The sequence below is a fragment of the Magallana gigas genome, chromosome 8 (genome assembly GCF_963853765.1).
Source record: "Magallana gigas chromosome 8, xbMagGiga1.1, whole genome shotgun sequence".
In the NCBI taxonomy this organism is placed as follows: domain Eukaryota; kingdom Metazoa; phylum Mollusca; class Bivalvia; order Ostreida; family Ostreidae; genus Magallana; species Magallana gigas.
In genome coordinates this window covers 49236853-49255298 of record NC_088860.1, presented here as the reverse complement: position 1 = coordinate 49255298, position 18446 = coordinate 49236853, and the positions used below count along the sequence as shown (strand labels likewise).

The following is an 18446-nucleotide window of genomic DNA, read 5'->3' as shown; positions in this document are numbered from 1 at the left end:
ACGAGCTTTGCTCTAGTTATTATTATACTTTTTCTTTTTTTTTCTGACTCCTTCTCGGTTTTATAACTCAAAAAGTTTCCAACCGATTTTAATGAAATTTTCAGAGATAAAGTGTAACTATTATCCCTCAAAGATGTAAAAGTTTTTTTAACAACGTCACTTCCGTTTTGACGTAACGTCATTTTTAAAATTTTCAAAAAGTCATTTTGTCCGCGGCGTTTCTCAAAAACGCTTTAAGATAGAGGCTTGAAATTTTCAATGGCTATGATTTGTTCGATTTACCTCTGTAATAAGGCTCGAAATAAAAATCTGTCACTTCCGGTCGAAACCGGAAGTAAAACAAATTTAGAAAAAATGAATTTTCTGATCAAATCAAAAATGAATATGTGTTTTGTAGAGCTTATTCAGCTGAGTCTAACACTGAAAACTGTTTTAAAATCAGACGATGCATTACAGAGATATTGGGGTTTAAAAATTGATTTTTCCGGAAATTTTGATTCCGCGTCCTTGGTTTAAAAAATAGCATAATGTTTATCGTAAAGTTAACTCGTACCAAAAATAATTGTTAAGTCGTACTTAAATACATTCGGATTTTTTAAAAGTCGTTCCTAAAATCAAAAAGGTTTTTGTTAAGTCGTACTTAAAATCATTCGGATTTTGTTAAGTCGTACCAGGAATAATTCGATTTTTTTATCTTTTTATTTTAGTTACTCTTGTTTTTGCTTTAAGAGCTCTGCTTCTTTCAGGAACTTCCAGCTTTACTTCCGACATTAACGGAAGACCCACTCGTTGCTTTGCAACGAGCTTTGCTCTAGTAATTATACTTTTTCTTTTTTTTTTCTGACTTCTTTTCGGCTTCATAACTCAAAAAGATTTTGACTGATTTTTATGAAACTTTCAGAGATAATGTGAAATTATAATGGCTCAAGATGTTAAAGTTTCTATAGCAACGTCACTTCCGTTTTTACGTTACGTCATTTTTAAAATGTTCAAAAAGTCATTTTGTCCGCGGCTTTTTTCAAAAACGATTCAAGATAGAAAGTTGAAATTTTTAGAGCTTATATATTGATCGTTTTACCTCTGTAATAAGGCTGGAAATGAAAATCCGTCACTTCCGGTCGAAACCGGAAGTAAATCAAATTTTTCGAAAATTTGAATTTTTTGATCAAATAAAAAACGTATATGTATTTTGTAGAGCTAAATAAGCTGAATTTAACACTGAAAACCGTTTTTAAATCGGATGATTCATTACAGAGATATTGGGGTTTAAAAATTGATTTTTCCGGAAATTTTGATTCCACGCTATTGGTTTAAAAAATAGCATAAAGTTAAAAGTTAAATTAACTCGTACCAAAAATAATTGTTAAGTCGTACTTGAACACATTCGGATTTTTTTGTTAAGTCGTTCTTGAGATCGGAATTATTTTTTTGTTAAGTCGTTCTTAAAATCATTCGTATTTTGTTAAGTCGTACCAGGAATAATTCGATTTTTTCATCTTTTTATTTTAGTTACTTTTGTTATTGGTTTAAGAGCTCTGCTTCTTACAGGAACTTCCAGCTTTACTTCCGACATTAACGGAAGACCCACTCGTTGCTTTGCAACGAGCTTTGCTCTAGTTATTATACTTTTTCTTTTTTTTTTTCTGACTTCTTTTCGGCTTCATAACTCAAAAAGTTTTTGACTGATTTTTATGAAACTTTCAGAGATAATGTGAAATTATAATGGCTCAAAGATGTTAAAGTTTCTATAGCAACGTCACTTCCGTTTTTACGTTACGTCATTTTTAAAATTTTCAAAAAGTCATTTTGTCCGCGGCTTCTTTAAAAAACGATTCAAGATAGAAAGTTGAAATTTTTAGAGCTTATATATTGATCGTTTTACCTCTGTAATAAGGCTGGAAATAAAAATCCGTCACTTCCGGTCGAAACCGGAAGTAAATCAAATTTTTCGAAAATTTAAATTTTTTGATCAAATAAAAAACGTATATGTATTTTGTAGAGCTAAATAAGCTGAATTTAACACTGAAAACCGTTTTTAAATCGAATGATTCATTACAGAGATATTGGGGTTTAAAAATTGATTTTTCCGGAAATTTTGATTCCACGCTATTTGTTTAAAAAATAGCATAAAGTTAAAAGGTAAATTAACTCGTACAAAAAATAGTTGTTAAGTCGTACTTGAACAAATTCGGATTTTTTTTGTTAAGTCGTTCTTGAAATCGGAAAGATTTTTGTTAAGTCGTACTTAATATCATTCGTATATTGTTAAGTCGTACCAGGAATAATTCGATTTTTTTTCATCTTTTTATTTTAGTTACTTTTGTTATTGGTTTAAGAGCTCTGCTTCTTACAGGAACTTCCAGCTTTACTTACGACATTAACGGAAGACCCACTCGTTGCTTTGCAACGAGCTTTGCTCTAGTTATTATTATTAGGGTCTTCCGTTTTCCAACGGAAGACCCTTTTGTTTTTCTTCGGTTTCTTTTTAGGGTCTTCCGTTTTCCAACGGAAGACCCTTTTGTTTTTCTTCGGTTTCTTTTTATTATTATTATACTTTTTCTTTTTTTTCTGACTCCTTTTTTGCTTCATAACTCAAAAAGTCTTCAACCGATTTCAATGAAACTTCCAGAGATTTTAGCAAGTTATCGTCCCTCAAAGATGGTAAAGTTTTATAGACAACGTCACTTCCGTTTTGGAGTGACGTCATTTTTAAAATTTTAAAAAAGTCATTTTGTCCGGGACTTTTCTAAAAAACGCTTTAGGATAAAGGCTTGAAATTTTCAATGGTTATGATTTGGTCAATTTACCTCTGTAATGAAGCTATATAATAAAAATCTGTCACTAGCGGTCGAAACTGGAAGCAAATCAAATTTCTTGAAAAAATGAATTTTTTGATAAAACAAAAAACGTATACGTATTTTGTAGAGCTTTTTAAGCTGAGTCTAATGCTGAAAACCGTTTAAAATTCGGAGGATGCATTACAGAGATATCGGGGTTTAAAAACTGATTTTCCCGGAAATTTTGATGCCGCGTTCTTGGTTTCAAAAATAGTGCAAAATTCACACTGAAAGTAACTTCTACTGTAACAATTCGTACTGATCATAAAACTTTATAAAAAACATAAAATTATAAGCATACTGTATAGTTTGCAATGCTAAATACAAAACTTCAATTCGTTTTAAAATCGGATACTGCATTGCGGAGATATCGGGGTTTAAATATTGATTTATCCCGAAATGTTGATTCCTCGTTATTGGTTTAAAAAATAGTGCAAAATTCACACTTAAAGTAACTCCTGCTGAAAAGATTTCGTACAGGTCATAAAACCGAACTCCTTTTTTATATAGTTAATCAGAGTGTTTATTGAAACAATTTCGTTAATTCGGTCGATAATTACGTTGTTAGTTTTTATTAGTCTGATTAGTTTTAATCGAAATAATTATCGTACGATTCACCATGTCAACTCGCCATGTTTTGACTGCGAACAACAGCTGATAGCGGTGTGTCAGAAGAATGGCCTGCAAGACGGCGATAGTGGAAATTTCAGCTCAACTAACGCATGACAGATTATAAAGGTATGTTTCAATACAGGATATGTCGTATTGACTTTTTCTTTTCAAAGTGTTTGTGCACTTTTCAATCTAATCCGACATTCCTCTGACTCTAACCTCCGCTTTTGACGTGCGTAACAATATAAAAGCGGGCATTTGAGTCAGAGAAATCTCGGGATATTATCTGTCCAATGTATTTTCACGTGTATGTTTTGCACACTACTCGTTTGAATTTCTATTTATTATTATGTATATGTATGTCTTATTTTGTATTGAACAACACACCACACACTGTAAAACAGTGCAATTAAAAGGGGTGGGGGTCCAAAGGCACACAAGAGTAGAATGTTGTAATTAGAGTGCATGTTTGCATGATGATAACTTTACCCTAAATATTTGAAAATAGCAGATCTTTACCATATTACCTCCACTTAATTAATGAATTAAAGAACTCAGACAGACTTGTGCTTAATTAAATAAATATATTTGACATGGTAAATATTCAGTCTAAATAAAATTAGAATTTTTGTCTGGCTCGCCGTTATATATGATTATTGCCTGTGAAAGAGCATGTAAATCAGAGTGCAAGATGAAAAGAACTTTAAGTTCAGATTTTAGGTTAATGTTCCCTGATATCTATAAAACATTCTTCTCAAGATTTGATTATTTCACAGAACATTGTAAATTCTTTGAGATTAGTTTATCTTTTATATACCGGTATATTGAATTTTATTGCTTCATTTTAGGTAAACTTTACATGCAGAACACATCTACATTGTAAACAGTTTTTACAGTAAGACAAATGTATGTAATAATTTTTACTACATGTGCCTCAGATCTCTCTCTCTCTCTCTCTCTCTCTCTCTCTCTCATGCTTTTAATCTTGGCAAAGCATCACAGAGCAACATCATTTTGTGCATATCTCTATCTAGGAAAAGAAATCAACAATGCTTTAAATTTCAAAATGAGCATGTATTAACGTGCAATCCCTCATTTTTTCATTGTGCAACTAAAATCCAAAGCTTTGTAAAATTGTTTATGGAATTTTATACATACTAAACATAATATTGTATTTAAAACCTGTCATTAATAAGAAAAGAGAGAAAAAATCCTCGCTAAATTTATTTGCCAAAAAAAACCCCAGTAGAATTCATTTTAAAAAAATGGTATAGCAGAAAATTATACTTTGAGGCTGTTCGGATGAAATACTGTAAGTCGTTTTTATTCCACCGTGTTAAATTTTCATGATTTTTACTAAAGTATCAATTGCGATGGTTTTAATTTCACGCTGGTTAAAAATTCAATTGATCAGAATAGAAGCATTTAAATTTCATAATATTTGGTTAAAGTGTTCAAACTAATGCTTCTTAGGAAAATAAAAAAATAGGGGGATGGTATACATGTAAGGGTATTTCTAAGTGATGTGATGCTTTTGTCATGATAATATCATGTATATGTATGTAGTTTTGAATAAGGTTTCTTATTTAGGGAGGTTGGACAACAGTTGACCTCTAAAAGATTAGGTAAAGATGCTTTATTTATGGAGAGCCCTATAAATCTGTGTTAAATAGAAGAAAGTGGAAATGCTGGGTTCACTTAAATGGCCATATTTTTCTTAATCCTTAATGGAATTGGCATAATGAGGTATACTTTTTCTCAGAATAGCATAAGCTTTGTAAGTTTAAGACAAGATGACTTTTCAGAGAATGTTAGTGTAAGTTTCAAGACTACATGGTATTTTCAGATTTCTCATTTAACTGTAATTTTGAGTGGATTTTGTACCAAAAGTAGTCTATTTTGGGAAAATGGATGATTTTGTTGGTTATACATTGTATATGTCGTTACATGATTTATTAGCTATAATATACACGGGAAGTAAATGCCTTTTAAATGTGTAGAATGACCACCACTAGAGTAAATTGGCTTAGAAAGTAGGTATTTCCTATCCTGATGACAATTAATAGGCTTAAGTTAATTACCGAGATAAGAATTAATACTGCACAGTAAAAGAGTTTTGATCAATTGAATTATTTAAATTATAAATTTGCAGCAATTTTGCTGTCTGATTTCATGAAATAACATTAAGCAACCTGACTTATATAACTCAATTTTTTTAAAACAGCATATTTTTCTTTCAAATAAAATTCACATGTAGACAAATGCAGTTATCAAAGTATACAATATGTCAAAAAACTCAAGTTTTTGCTCCTTCCTATCCAAAAGTGATATTTTAGATATATTTACAGAATTCAAAAAGCCATGCCCCCCCCCCCCCTCTTTCCAATTGTCTCCATTACCATTACATGTTGGATATGTAAATGTACATTTGACCTTGAAATAACATCTGCTATAATAATTACTCTCGAAATGATCAAAAAACAACAAATGTTTACCCTTTTATTGTATATATGCATCAAAAATGTAGGAAAACATGTAAAATTTGAACATTTATCATGGAATTCTCATCCGTCCCCAGGTACCCAGTTGTGTTTGAATTTCATTTTAATTAAGAGCAGACATCACACTTGTAGGTCTTACTATTTTAGCAAAGTTAAAAGGAGACTAGAAACAAGAATAAATAAGATATTCACTAAATATGATTATAAGCTTACTGTTTCATGAAAACAAGAAATCACATGTATGGCGGCATGTCTTTTTGTGAAAAAAAATGTTACATTACATCCATTTACCAAGAAAAGATTAATTTTCAATATCAGTGATGGTTGTTTTTAAATATGTGTGAGAAATGACTTAAGGGAATTGCCACAAGTTTCATAATATTAAGGTTAAAGTGTTCAAACTAATGCTTCTTAGGAAAATCAAAAAATAGGGGGAGGGTATACATGTAAGGGTATTTCTAAGTGATGTGATGCTTTTGTCATGATAATATCATGTATATGTATGTAGTTTTGAATAAGGTTTCTTATTTAGGGAGGTTGAACAACAGTTGACCTCTATAAGATGAGGTAAAGATGCTTTATTTATGGAGAGCCCTATGAATCTTTGTTAAATAGAGGAAAGTGGAAATGCTGGGTTCACTTAAATGGCCATATTTTTCTTAATCCTTAATGGAATTGGCAAAATGAGGTATACTTTTTCTCAGAATAGCATAAGCTTTGTAAATTTAGGACAGGATGACTTTTCAGAGAATGTTAGTGTAAGTTAAAGGTAGCAAGGGACAGTTTCGGATTAAGTACCCGTCAATATTTTTGTAAAATTGAGAGTTGCTGTACTGAAAGGCTTATGAGTGTTGCTAAAATTCATGAAATGATTTTCAATGATTATCATTACTTAGAGGGATGTCTCTTGTTGAAATTGATATTCAATATGTAGGCCCCATATGTTAGGTACATGAGATTCAGAAGTAAAATGTGAAACCTGCGGCTATGACTGTTGTGTTGACTTTAGACAGTGAAAATGCAAGTTACAGACGGGAGGGTAAATAACACGAAAAGTAGGTGGATGGGGCATTATAAACTATACACCGGTAAGTTTCTGACATGTGATGGTGCAACATGCACATGGTACGGAAGGTCAACCCTTTGCAGGGAATTGGCTGGGGGAGGTCTAAAAAGCTGAAAAATCATGAAAAATTAGCAAAATATGGAAGGGTCAAAATCTCATAAAAACCAGTATGTAGAAAATTTTACAGGTTTTGACTAGTAATTTTCTTCAGAAATTGGTGTTTGGATTTATAAAAAGTGAATTAAAGGTATTTGTGCTGAATGGGAACTGAGGAAATTCTAGTTACAGGGTTCCGAAGACACACGTCCCCAGGCTACAATGAAACGTATCAACAAAACTGTCCTGTGCCATCTAATGTCACGTATCGGGATATGTCATACTAATTACACGGCATGGTCAGTGTATTTTTTTTCAGAAATACTATGCATATGTTAATGTAAACACAGCTATTATTAGTACCGGTACATGTATTAACACAGCTTATTGATTTTTTTAATTTCAGCTATTGGTGGCCACATGGTTTTTACCTGTTGGTTCTTTTCAGCTCTTGAGGTTAACCTGTCATCTCTACCCACATGCATATTCCTTAATGTGTTCTACAGACTATTTACCAGTAAAAATTAAATCGGATAATTCATGAACAGTTACTGTAATGGAACTTTAAGAAAGCATCATGCCTTGTTGTGGTTTGTGTTTGATAAGAAATTATAACAAACAAAATTATGGCTGTTTTAAGTAATTTACAATTGTTAGCTGTGAAAATTTGTTTTTCAATAAAAGTATGCAATTATGTTTCTTTTATTTTGTTTTTAGCTCACCTGAGCCATTAATAAGGCTCAAGTGAGCTTTTCTGATCACAATTTGTCGTTGTTGTAAACTTTTCATATTTTCATCTTCTTTTCAAGAACCACTGGGCAGATTTCAACCAAATTTTGCACTAAGCACCACCACTAGGTGAAGGGGATTCAAGTTTGTTCAAATGAAGGGCCACGCCCTCTTTAAAGGGGAGATACTTGAGAATTATTGAAAATTTGTTGGTATTTTTCAAAAATCTTCTTCTCAAAAACTATTCGGCCTGAAAAGCTTTAACTTGTGTGGAGGCATCCTCAGGTAGTGTAGATTCAAGTTTGTTCAAATCATGGTCCCCTGGGGTAGGGAGGGGCCATAAGAGGGGGGTCAAGTTTTACATAGTTTCAGCTTTTACATGGTAAAGACCTATTAAGTTGTCAGAACTTGTGTCCTAACCATTTGTATATGTATCTTTTATATATGTATCAATAAAATATGTTCAAATCAAATGAAGTTTTACATAGGAATATATAGAGAAAATCTTTGAAAATCTTCTTCTCAAAAACTATTAGGCCAGAAAAGCACAAATTAAAGTGGAAGCATCCTCAGGTAGTGTAGATTCAAGTTTGTTCAAATCATAGTCCCAGGTGGTATGGTGGGGTCACAATGGGGGAATTGATTTTTACATAGAAATAATTATATAGAGAAAATCTTTAAAAATCTTTTTCTCAGAAACTCATAAGCCAGGAAAGCTGAAACTTATGTGGAAGCATCCTCAGGTAGTGTAGATACAAAGTTGTGAAAATCATGACCCCGGGGATAGGTTTGGGCCACAATGGGTGGGGGGGGGTCAAAGTTTAACATAGGAATATATAGATTAAATATTTAAAAATCTTCTCAGAAACTAATCAGCCAGATGATTCTTTATAATTGTTAAGACTTTGGCCCCAGGACAGTTCTTTGGCCTCACAAGAAGGTTCAGAGTTTGATGTAGGTTTATATCCCATATATAAACTATTGTTAAGGATCTTTTTGAGAACTGCAATACTCAACATGCGATATGACTATAAAATCAATATAAAATCATCCTTTTAGAAAAGGAACTAATGATTATAAACATAAGAAAATTTAGGGGGGAAAATGGATTTTATTTATACAGGATCTACATGTATTGTACATTGTCCAGGTAGTTTGCATTGTGACTCCATTAAGCTGATTTTATCATACCTATTGTTCCTCAGGTGAGCGATGTGGCCCATTTGCCTCTTGTTTTAGTTTTTTATTGTTTTTCAATATTAAAAATTAAACATATGTAACCTACGGTAATTTTCATGATGAGTACAAAACTTAAATCCGCTTTTAAATCGGACGATGCATAACAGATATCGGGGTTTAAAAATTGATTTTTCAGAAATTTGTTAATTCGTACATAGTATCATTCGTATTTATTTTTATCGTTTACTTTAAGTTGCTCGGTATTGATTTAAACACTCTGCTTCTTGCAGGAACATCAAGCTTTACTCTTGACATTAACGGAAGACCCACTCGTTGCTTTGCAACGAGCTTTGCTCTAGTTATTATTATTATACTTTTTCTTTTTTTTCGGACTCCTTTTTTGCTTCATAACTCAAAAAGTTTTCAACCGATTTCAATGAAACTTCCAGAGATTTTAGCAAGTTATCGTCCCTCAAAGATGTTAAAGTTTTAAAGACAACGTCACTTCCGTTTTGACGTTACGTCATTTTTAAAATTTTAAAAAAGTCACTTTGTCCGGGACTTTTCTCAAAAACGCTTTAAGATAGAGGTTTGAAATTTTCAATGGTTATGATTTGGTCGATTTACCTCTGTAATAGAGCTATATAATGAAAATCTGTCACTTCCGGTCGAAACTGGAAGCGAATCAAATTTTTTGAAAAATTGAATTTTTTGATCAAACAAAAGACGTATACGTATTTTGTAGAGCTTTTTAAGCTGAATCTAATGCCGAAAACCGTTTAAAATTCGGAGGATGCATTACAGAGATATCGGGGTTTAAAAACTGATTTTCCCGGAAATTTTCATGCCGCGTTCTTGGTTTCAAAAATAGTGCAAAATTCACACTGAAAGTAACTTCTACTGTATCAATTCGCACTGATCATAAAACTTTATAAAAAACATAAAATTATATGCTTATTGTATAGTTTGCAAAGCTAAATACAAAACTTAAATTCGTTTTAAAATCGGATACTGCATTGCAGAGATATCGGGGTTTAAATATTGATTTTTCCGGAAATGTTGATTCCTCGTTATTGGTTTAAAAAATAGTGCAAAATTCACAGTTAAAGTAACTCCTGCTGAAAAGATTTCGTACAGGTCATATAAAACCGAACTCCTTTTTTATATAGTTAATCAGAGTGTTTATTGAAACAATTACGTTAATTCGGTCGATAATTACGTTGTTAGTTTTTATTAGTCTTATTAGTTTTAATCGAAAAAATTATCGTACGATTCACCATGTCAACTCGCCATGTTTTGACTGCGAACAACAGCTGATAGCGGTGTGTCAGAAGAATGGCCTGCAAGACGGCGATAGTGGAAATTTCAGCTCAACTAACGTATGACAGATTATAAAGGTATGTTTCAATACAGGGTATATCGTATTGACTTTTTCTTTTCAACGTGTTTGTGCACTTTCAATCTATTCCGACATTCCTCTGACTCTAACCCCCGCTTTTGACGTGCGTAACAATATAAAAGCGGGCATTTGAGTCAGAGAAATCTCGGGATATTATCTGTTCAATGTATTTTCACGTTTATGTTTTGCACACTACTCTTTTGAATTTCTATTTATTATTATGTATATGTATGTCCTTTTTTATATTGAACAACACACCACACACTGTAAACCAGTGCAATTAAAATGGGTGGGGGTCCAAAGGCACACAAGAGTAGAATGTTGTAATTAGAGTGCATGTTTGCATGATGATAACTTTACCCTAAATATTTGAATATAGCAGATCTTTACCATATCACCTCCACTTAATCATGTTAATTAATAAATTAAAGAACTCAGGCTTGTGCTTAATCAAATAAATATATTTGACATGGTAAATATTCAGTCTAATTAAAATTAGAACTTTTGTCTGGCTCGCCGTTATATATGATTATCGCCTGTGAAAGAGCATGTAAAACAGAGTGCAAGATGAAAAGAACTTTAAGTTCAGATTTTAGGTAAATGTTCCCTGATATCTACATGTATAAAACATTCTTCTCAAGATTTGATTATTTCACAGAACATTGTAAATTCTTTGAGATTAGTTTATCTTTTATATATATTGAATTTTATTGATTCCTTTTAGGTAAACTTTACATGCAGAACACATCTACATTGTAAACAATTTTTACAGTAAGACAAATGTATGTAATAATTTTTACTACATGTGCCTCAGATCTTTCTCTCTCTCTCTCTCTCTCTCTCTCTCTCTCTCTCTCTCTCTCTCATGCTTTTAATCTTGGCAAAGCATCACAGAGCAACATCATTTTGTGCATATCTCTATCTAGGAAAAGAAATCATCAATGCTTTAAATTTCAAAATGAGCATGTATTATCGTGCAATCCCTCATTTTTTCAGTGTGCAACTAAAATCCAAAGCTTTGTAAAATTGTTTATGGAATTTTATACATACTAAACATAATATTGTTTTTAAAACCTGTCATTAATAAGAAAAGAGAAAAAAATCCTCGCTAAATTTATTTGCAAAAAAAAAAACCCAGTAGAATTCATTTAATAAAAAATGGTATAGCAGAAAATTATACTTTGAGGCTGTTCAGATGAAATACTGTAAGTCGTTTTAATTCCACCATGTTAAAATTTCATGATTTTTACTAAAGTATCAATTGCGATGGTTTTAATTTCACGCTGCTTAAAAATTCAATTGATCAATTAGAAGCATTTAAGTTTCATAATATTTGGTTAAAGTGTTCAAAATAATGCTTCTTAGGAAATCAAAAAATAGGGGGATGGTATAGTACATGTAAGGGTATTTCTAAGTAATGTGATGCTTTTGTCATGATAATATCATGTATATGTATGTAGTTTTGAATAAGGTTTCTTATTTAGGGAGGTTGAACAACAGTTGACCTCTAAAAGATTAGGTAAAGATGCTTTATTTACGGAGAGCACTATAAATCTGTGTTAAATAGAAGAAAATGGAAATGCTGGGTTCACTTAAATGGCCATATTTTTCTTAATCCTTAATGGAATTGGCAAAATGAGGTATACTTTTTCTTAGAATAGCATAAGCTTTGTAAGTTTAAGACAAGATGACTTTTCAGAGAATGTTAGTGTAAGTTTCAAGACTACATGGTATTTTCAGATTTCTCATTTAACTGTAATTTTAAGTGGATTTTGTACCAAAAGTAGTCAATTTTGGGAAAATGGATGATTTTGTTGGTTATATATGTCATTACATGATTAATAGCTATAATATACAAGGGAAGTAAATCCCTTTTAAATGTGTAGAATGACCACCACTAGAGTAAATTGGCTTAGAGAGTAGGTATTTCCTATTCTGATGACAATTAATAGGCTTAAGTTAATTACCGAGATAAGAATTAATACTGCACAGTAAAAGAGTTTTGATCAATTGAATTATTTAAATTATAAATTTGCAGCAATTTTGCTGTCTGATTTCATGAAATAACATTAAGCAACCTGACTTATATAACTCAATTTTTTTAAAACAGCTTTTTTTTTCATTCAAATAAAATTCACATGTAGACAAATGCAGTTATCAAAGTATACAATATGTCAAAAAACTCAAGTTTTTGCTCCTTTCTATCCAAAAGTGATATTTTAGATATATTTACAGAATTCAAAAAGCCACCCCCTCTTTCCAATTGTCTCCATTACCATTACATGTTGGATATGTAAATGTACATTTGACCTTGAAATAACATCTGCTATGATAATTACTCTCGAAATGATCAAGAAACAACAAATTTTTACCCTTTTATTGTATATATGCATCAAAAATGTAGGAAAACATGTAAAATTTGAACATTTATCATGGAATTCTCATCCGTCCCCAGGTACCCAGTTGTGTTTGAATTTCATTTTAATTAAGAGCAGACATCACACTTGTAGGTCTTACTATTTTAGCAAAGTTAAAAGGAGACTAGAAACCAGAATAAATAAGATATTCACTAAATATGATTATAAGCTTACTGTTTCATGAAAACAAGAAATCACATGTATGGCAGCATGTCTTTTTGTGAAAAAAAATAATACATTTCATCCATTTATCAAGAAAAGATTAATTTTCAATATCAGTGATGGTTGTTTTTAAATATGTGTGAGAAATGACTTAAGGGAATTGCCACAAGTTTCATAATATTAGGTTAAAGTGTTCAAACTATTGCTTCTTAGGAAAATCAAAAAATAAGGGGAGGGTATACATGTAAGGGTATTTCTAAGTGATGTGATGCTTTTGTCATGATAATATCATGTATATGTATGTAGTTTTGAATAAGGTTTCTTATTTAGGGAGGTTGAACAACAGTTGACCTCTATAAGATTAGGTAAAGATGCTTTATTTATGGAGAGCCCTATGAATCTGTGTTAAATAGAGGAAAGTGGAAATGCTGGGTTCACTTAAATGGCCATATTTTTCTTAATCCTTAATGGAATTGGCAAAATGAGGTATAATTTTTCTCAGAATAGCATAAGCTTTGTAAGTTTAAGACAAGATGACTTTTCAGAGAATGTTAGTGTAAGTTAAAGGTAGCAAGGGACAGTTTCGGATAAAGTACCCGTCAATATATTTGTAAAATTGAGAGTTGCTGTACTTAAAGGCTTATGAATGTTGCTAAAATTCATGAAATGATTTTTAATGATTATCATTAGTTAGAGGGATGTCTCTTGTTGAAATTGATATTCAATATGTAGGCCCCATATGTTACGTACATGAGATTCAGAAGTAAAATGCGAAACCTGTGGCTATGACTGTTGTGTTGACTTCAGACAGTGAAAATGCAAGTTACAGACGGGAGGGTAAATAACACGAAAATTAGGTGGATGGGGCATTATAAACTATACACCGTTAAGTTTCTGACATGTGATGGTGCAACATGCACATGGTACGGAAGGTCAAACCTTTGCAGGGAATTGGCTGGGGGAGGTCTAAAAAGCTGAATAATGAAAAATTAGCAAAATATGGAAGGGTCAAAATCTCATAAAAACAGTATGTAGACAATTTTACAGGTTTTGACTAGTAATTTTCTTCAGAAATTGGTGATTGGCCTTATAAAGAGTGAATTAAAGGTATTTGTGCTGAATGGGAACTGAGGAAATTCTAGTTACAGGGTTACGAAGACACACGTCCCCAGGCTACAATGAAATGTATCAAAAAAACTGTCCTGTGCCATCTAATGTCATGTATCGGGATATGTCATACTAATTACACTGCATGGTCAGTGTATTTTTTTTTTTTCAGAAATACTATGCATATGTTAATGTAAACACAGCTATAAATTATTAGTACCGGTACATGTATTAACACAGCTTATTGATTTTTTTAATTTCAGCTATTGGTGGCCACATGGTTTTTCCTGTTGATTCGTTTCAGCTCTTGAGGTTAACCTGTCACCTCTACCCACATGCCTATTCCTTAATGTGTTCTACAGACTATTTTCCAGTAATTCAAATTAAATGGGATAATTCATGAACAGTTACTGTAATGGAACTTTAAGAAAGCATCATGCCTTGTTGTGGTTTGTGTTTGATAAGAAATTATAACAAACAAAATTATGGCTGTTTAAAGTAATTTACAATTGTAAGCTGTGAAAATTTGTTTTTCAATAAAAGTATGCAATTATGTTTCCTTTATTTTGTTTTTAGCTCACCTGAGCCAAAGGCTCAAGTGAGCTTTTCTGATCGCAATTTGTCGTTCTCGTCGTTGTAAACTTGTCATATTTTCATCTTCTTCTCAAGAACCACTGGGCAGATTTCAACCAAGTTTGGCAATAAGCACCACTAGGTGAAGGGGATTCAAGTTTGTTCAAATGAAGGGCCACACTCTCTTTAAAGGGGAGATAATTGAGAATAATTGAAAATTTGTTGGTATTTTTCAAAAATCTTCTTCTCAAAAACTATTCAGCCTGAAAAGCTTAAACTTGTGTGGAGGCATCCTCAGGTAGTGTAGATTCAAGTTTGTTCAAATCATGGTCCCCTGGGGTAGGGAGGGGCCACAAGAGGGGGATCAAGTTTTACATAGGAATATATAGAGAACATCTTTGAAAATCTTCTTCTCAAAAGCTATTAGGCCAGAAAAGCTCAAATTAAAGTGGAAGCATCCTCAGGTAGTGTAGATTCAAGTTTGTTCAAATCATAGTCCCAGGTGGTATGGTAGGGCCACAATGGGGGAATGGATCTTTACATAGTCATATATAGAGAAAATCTTTAAAAATCTTTTTCTCAGAAACTAATCAGCCAGGAAAGCTGAAACTTATGTGGAAGCATCCTCAGGTAGTGTAGATACAAAGTTGTGAAAATCATGACCTCGGGGGTAGGTTTGGGCCACAATGGGTGGGGGGGGGGGGGGGGTCAAAGTTTAACATAGGAACATATAGAGTAAATATTTAAAAATCTTCTTCTCAGAAACTAATCAGACAGATGATTCTTTATAATTGTTGAGACTTTGGCCCCAGGACAGTTTTTTGGCCTCACAAGAAGGCTCAGAGTTTGATGTAGGTTTATATCCCATATATAAACTATTGTTAAGGATCTTTTTGAGAACTGCAATACTCAACATGCGATATGACTATAAAATCAATATAAAATCATCCTTTTAGAAAAGGAACTAATGATTATAAACATAAGAATATTTAGAGGGGAAAATGGATTTTATTTATACAGGATCTACATGTATTATTGTACATTGTCCAGATAGTTTGCATTGGGACTCCATTAAGCTAATTTTATCATACCTATTGTTCCTCAGGTGAGCGATGTGGCCCATTTGCCTCTTGTTTTAGTTTTTCATTGTTTTTCAATATTAAAAATTAAACAGATGTAACCTACAGTAATTTTCATGATGAGTACCAAAGTAAAATCCGTTTTTAAATCAGGCGATGCATAACAGATATCGGGGTTTAAAAATTGATTTTTCGGAAATTTTGATTCTGCGGTTTTGGTTTCAAAAATAGCGTAAAGTTCAAACTTGTACCAAAAATAATTTGATTTTTGTTAAGTACTTTGACACCTTCGGAATTATTTTTTTGTTAAGTCGTTCTTAGAATCGTTAAGGTTTTTGTTAATTCGTACATAGTATCATTCGTATTTTTTTTTCTTTTAGTTTAAGTTGCTCTTGTTATTTATTTAAACACTCTGCTTCTTGCAGGAACATCAAGCTTTATTCTTGACATTAACGGAAGACCCACTCGTTGCTTTGCAACGAGCTTTGCTCTAGTATTATTATTCTTTTTCTTTTCTTCTGACTCCTTTTTTGCCTCATAACTCAAAAGGTTTTTAACCGATTTTGATGAAATTTTCAGAGATTTTTGCAAATTGGCGTCCCTCAAAAATGTAAAAGTTTTAAAGAGAACGTCACCTCCGTTTTGACGTGACGTCATTTTTAAAAATTTCAAAAAGTCATTTTGTCCCGGACTTTTCTCAAAAACGCTTTAAGATAGAGGCTTGAAATTTTGAATGGTTATGATTTGATCGATTTACCTCTGTAATAAGGCTGGAAATGAAAATCTATCACTTCCGGTCGAAACCGGAATGAATTTTCTGATCAAATGAAAAATGAATATGTGTTTTGTAGAGCTTAATAAGCTGAATCAAACACTGAAAGCCGTTTTAAAATCGGACGATGCATTACAGAGATATCGGGGTTTAAAAATTGATTTTTCCGGAAATTTGGATTCCGCGTCCTTGGTTTAAAAAATAGCATAATGTTCAAAGTAATATTAACTCGTACCAAAAATAATTGTTAAGTCGTACTTGACCAATTCGGATTTTTTTGGTTAAGTTGTTCTTGAAATCGGAAAGGTGTTTGTTAAGTCGTACTTAAAATCATTCGTATTTTGTTAAGTCGTACCAGGAATAATTCGATTTTTTTTTGTCTTTTCATTTTAGTTACTCTTGTTATTGGTTTAAGAGCTCTGCTTCTTACAGGAACTTCCAGCTTTACTTCCGACATTAACGGAAGACCCACTCGTTGCTTTGCAACGAGCTTTGCTCTAGTTAGGGTCTTCCGTTTCCAACGGAAGACCCTCTTGTTATTCTTCGGTTTCTTTTTATTATTATTAGGGTCTTCCGTTTTCAACGGAAGACCCTCTTGTTATTCTATTGTTTTTAGGGTTTTCCGTTTTTCAACGGAAAACCCTTCTGTTATTCTACTGTTTCTTATTAGGGTCTTCCGTCTTCAGCGGAAGACCCTTCTATTATTGTAATGTTTCTTTTTCAGGTTTTTTTTTTTCTTTTTCTTTTCTTTACAATTTTTGTGCAGAAGATTTCTCGGAGAAGGGTGGTCCAATTTTGGTCAAATTTTCAGCATCGATCTATTATTATATAAACTTGATACGCTTTTTTTTATTTTGTAAAAATCACTTCCGGTTCGGACTTATCCGCCATTTTGTCATTTTTTAAAAAGTTCTTGTCCAGGTATTTCCTCAAAAACGAGCAATGATGGAAAGCTGAAATTTTCAGGAATGATAGAGGACATGAACGTCTAGCCGCACGAGGAAAATCATTGTCCGGAAATTCCGAGTACGGAAGCTAGCTGGGGTCAAAATATAGGACACGTTTTTGACGAAAACGTCTTGTCCACGCATCTCCTCAAAAACGAGCAAAGATAGAAAGCTGAAATTTTCAGGAATAATAGAGGACATGAACGTCTAGCCGCACGAGGAAAATCATTGTCCGGAAATTCTGAGTACGGAAGCTAGCTGGGGTCAAAATATAGGACAAATTTTTGACGAAAACGTCTTGTCCACGCATCTCCTCAAAAACGTCCAAAGATAAATAGCTGACATTTTCAGGAATAATAGAAGACATGATCGTCTAGCCTCCCGAGGAAACTCATTGTCCGGAAATTCCGAGTACGGAAGCTAGCCGGGGTCAAGATATAGAACACACTTTCGATGAGTTTTCATTGTCCACACATCTATTTTAAAGCGAGAAAAGATAGATAGCTGAAAATTTCAGGAATGATAGAGGACATGATAGTCTAGCATCACGAGAAAAATCAATGTCTGGAAATTCCGAGTAGGGAAGCTAAATTTTAAAACTCATATTAAATGTGTTATACTGACCTCCGACTAATTTTAAAGCATAATATCTAAGTTGCACTTACAGTTCTGCGTCTGATGACATCTTTTTCGAATTGATTGGATAAATTATAAATTTTTTTAGAATTTTAAATTTAATTAAATCGTAATAAAATGACCTCAGACTAATCTTAAAACATAATATTTAAGTTGCGCTTACAATTTTGTGTCCAATGAAATTTTTCTCGAATTAATTGGATGAAATTTAATTTTTTTAAAAATTTAAAATTTAATTAAATCGTGTTAAAATGATCTCAGACTAATTTTAAAACATAATATCCAAGTTGCACTTACAGTTCTGCGTCTGATGACATCTTTTTCGAATTGATTG

General features: G+C 32.4%; 2 protein-coding genes and 2 long non-coding RNA genes across 5 annotated transcripts in view; 2 read left to right on the top strand and 2 right to left on the bottom strand.

The window, feature by feature from the left end:
* LOC105340291 (uncharacterized) overlaps window positions 1-18446 on the bottom strand; it is a 754579-nt gene that overhangs the window by 135436 nt on the left and 600697 nt on the right. The window lies entirely within an intron of this gene.
* LOC105327281 (uncharacterized) overlaps window positions 1-18446 on the bottom strand; it is a 347963-nt gene that overhangs the window by 38749 nt on the left and 290768 nt on the right. The window lies entirely within an intron of this gene.
* On the top strand, window positions 2539-7808 carry LOC136270822 (uncharacterized). Its single transcript, XR_010708683.1, has 3 exons — window positions 2539-3575; window positions 4298-7411; window positions 7519-7808. It is a non-coding gene; the product is annotated as an uncharacterized lncRNA (long non-coding RNA).
* On the top strand, window positions 9944-14660 carry LOC136271062 (uncharacterized). Its single transcript, XR_010708855.1, has 2 exons — window positions 9944-10417; window positions 14369-14660. It is a non-coding gene; the product is annotated as an uncharacterized lncRNA (long non-coding RNA).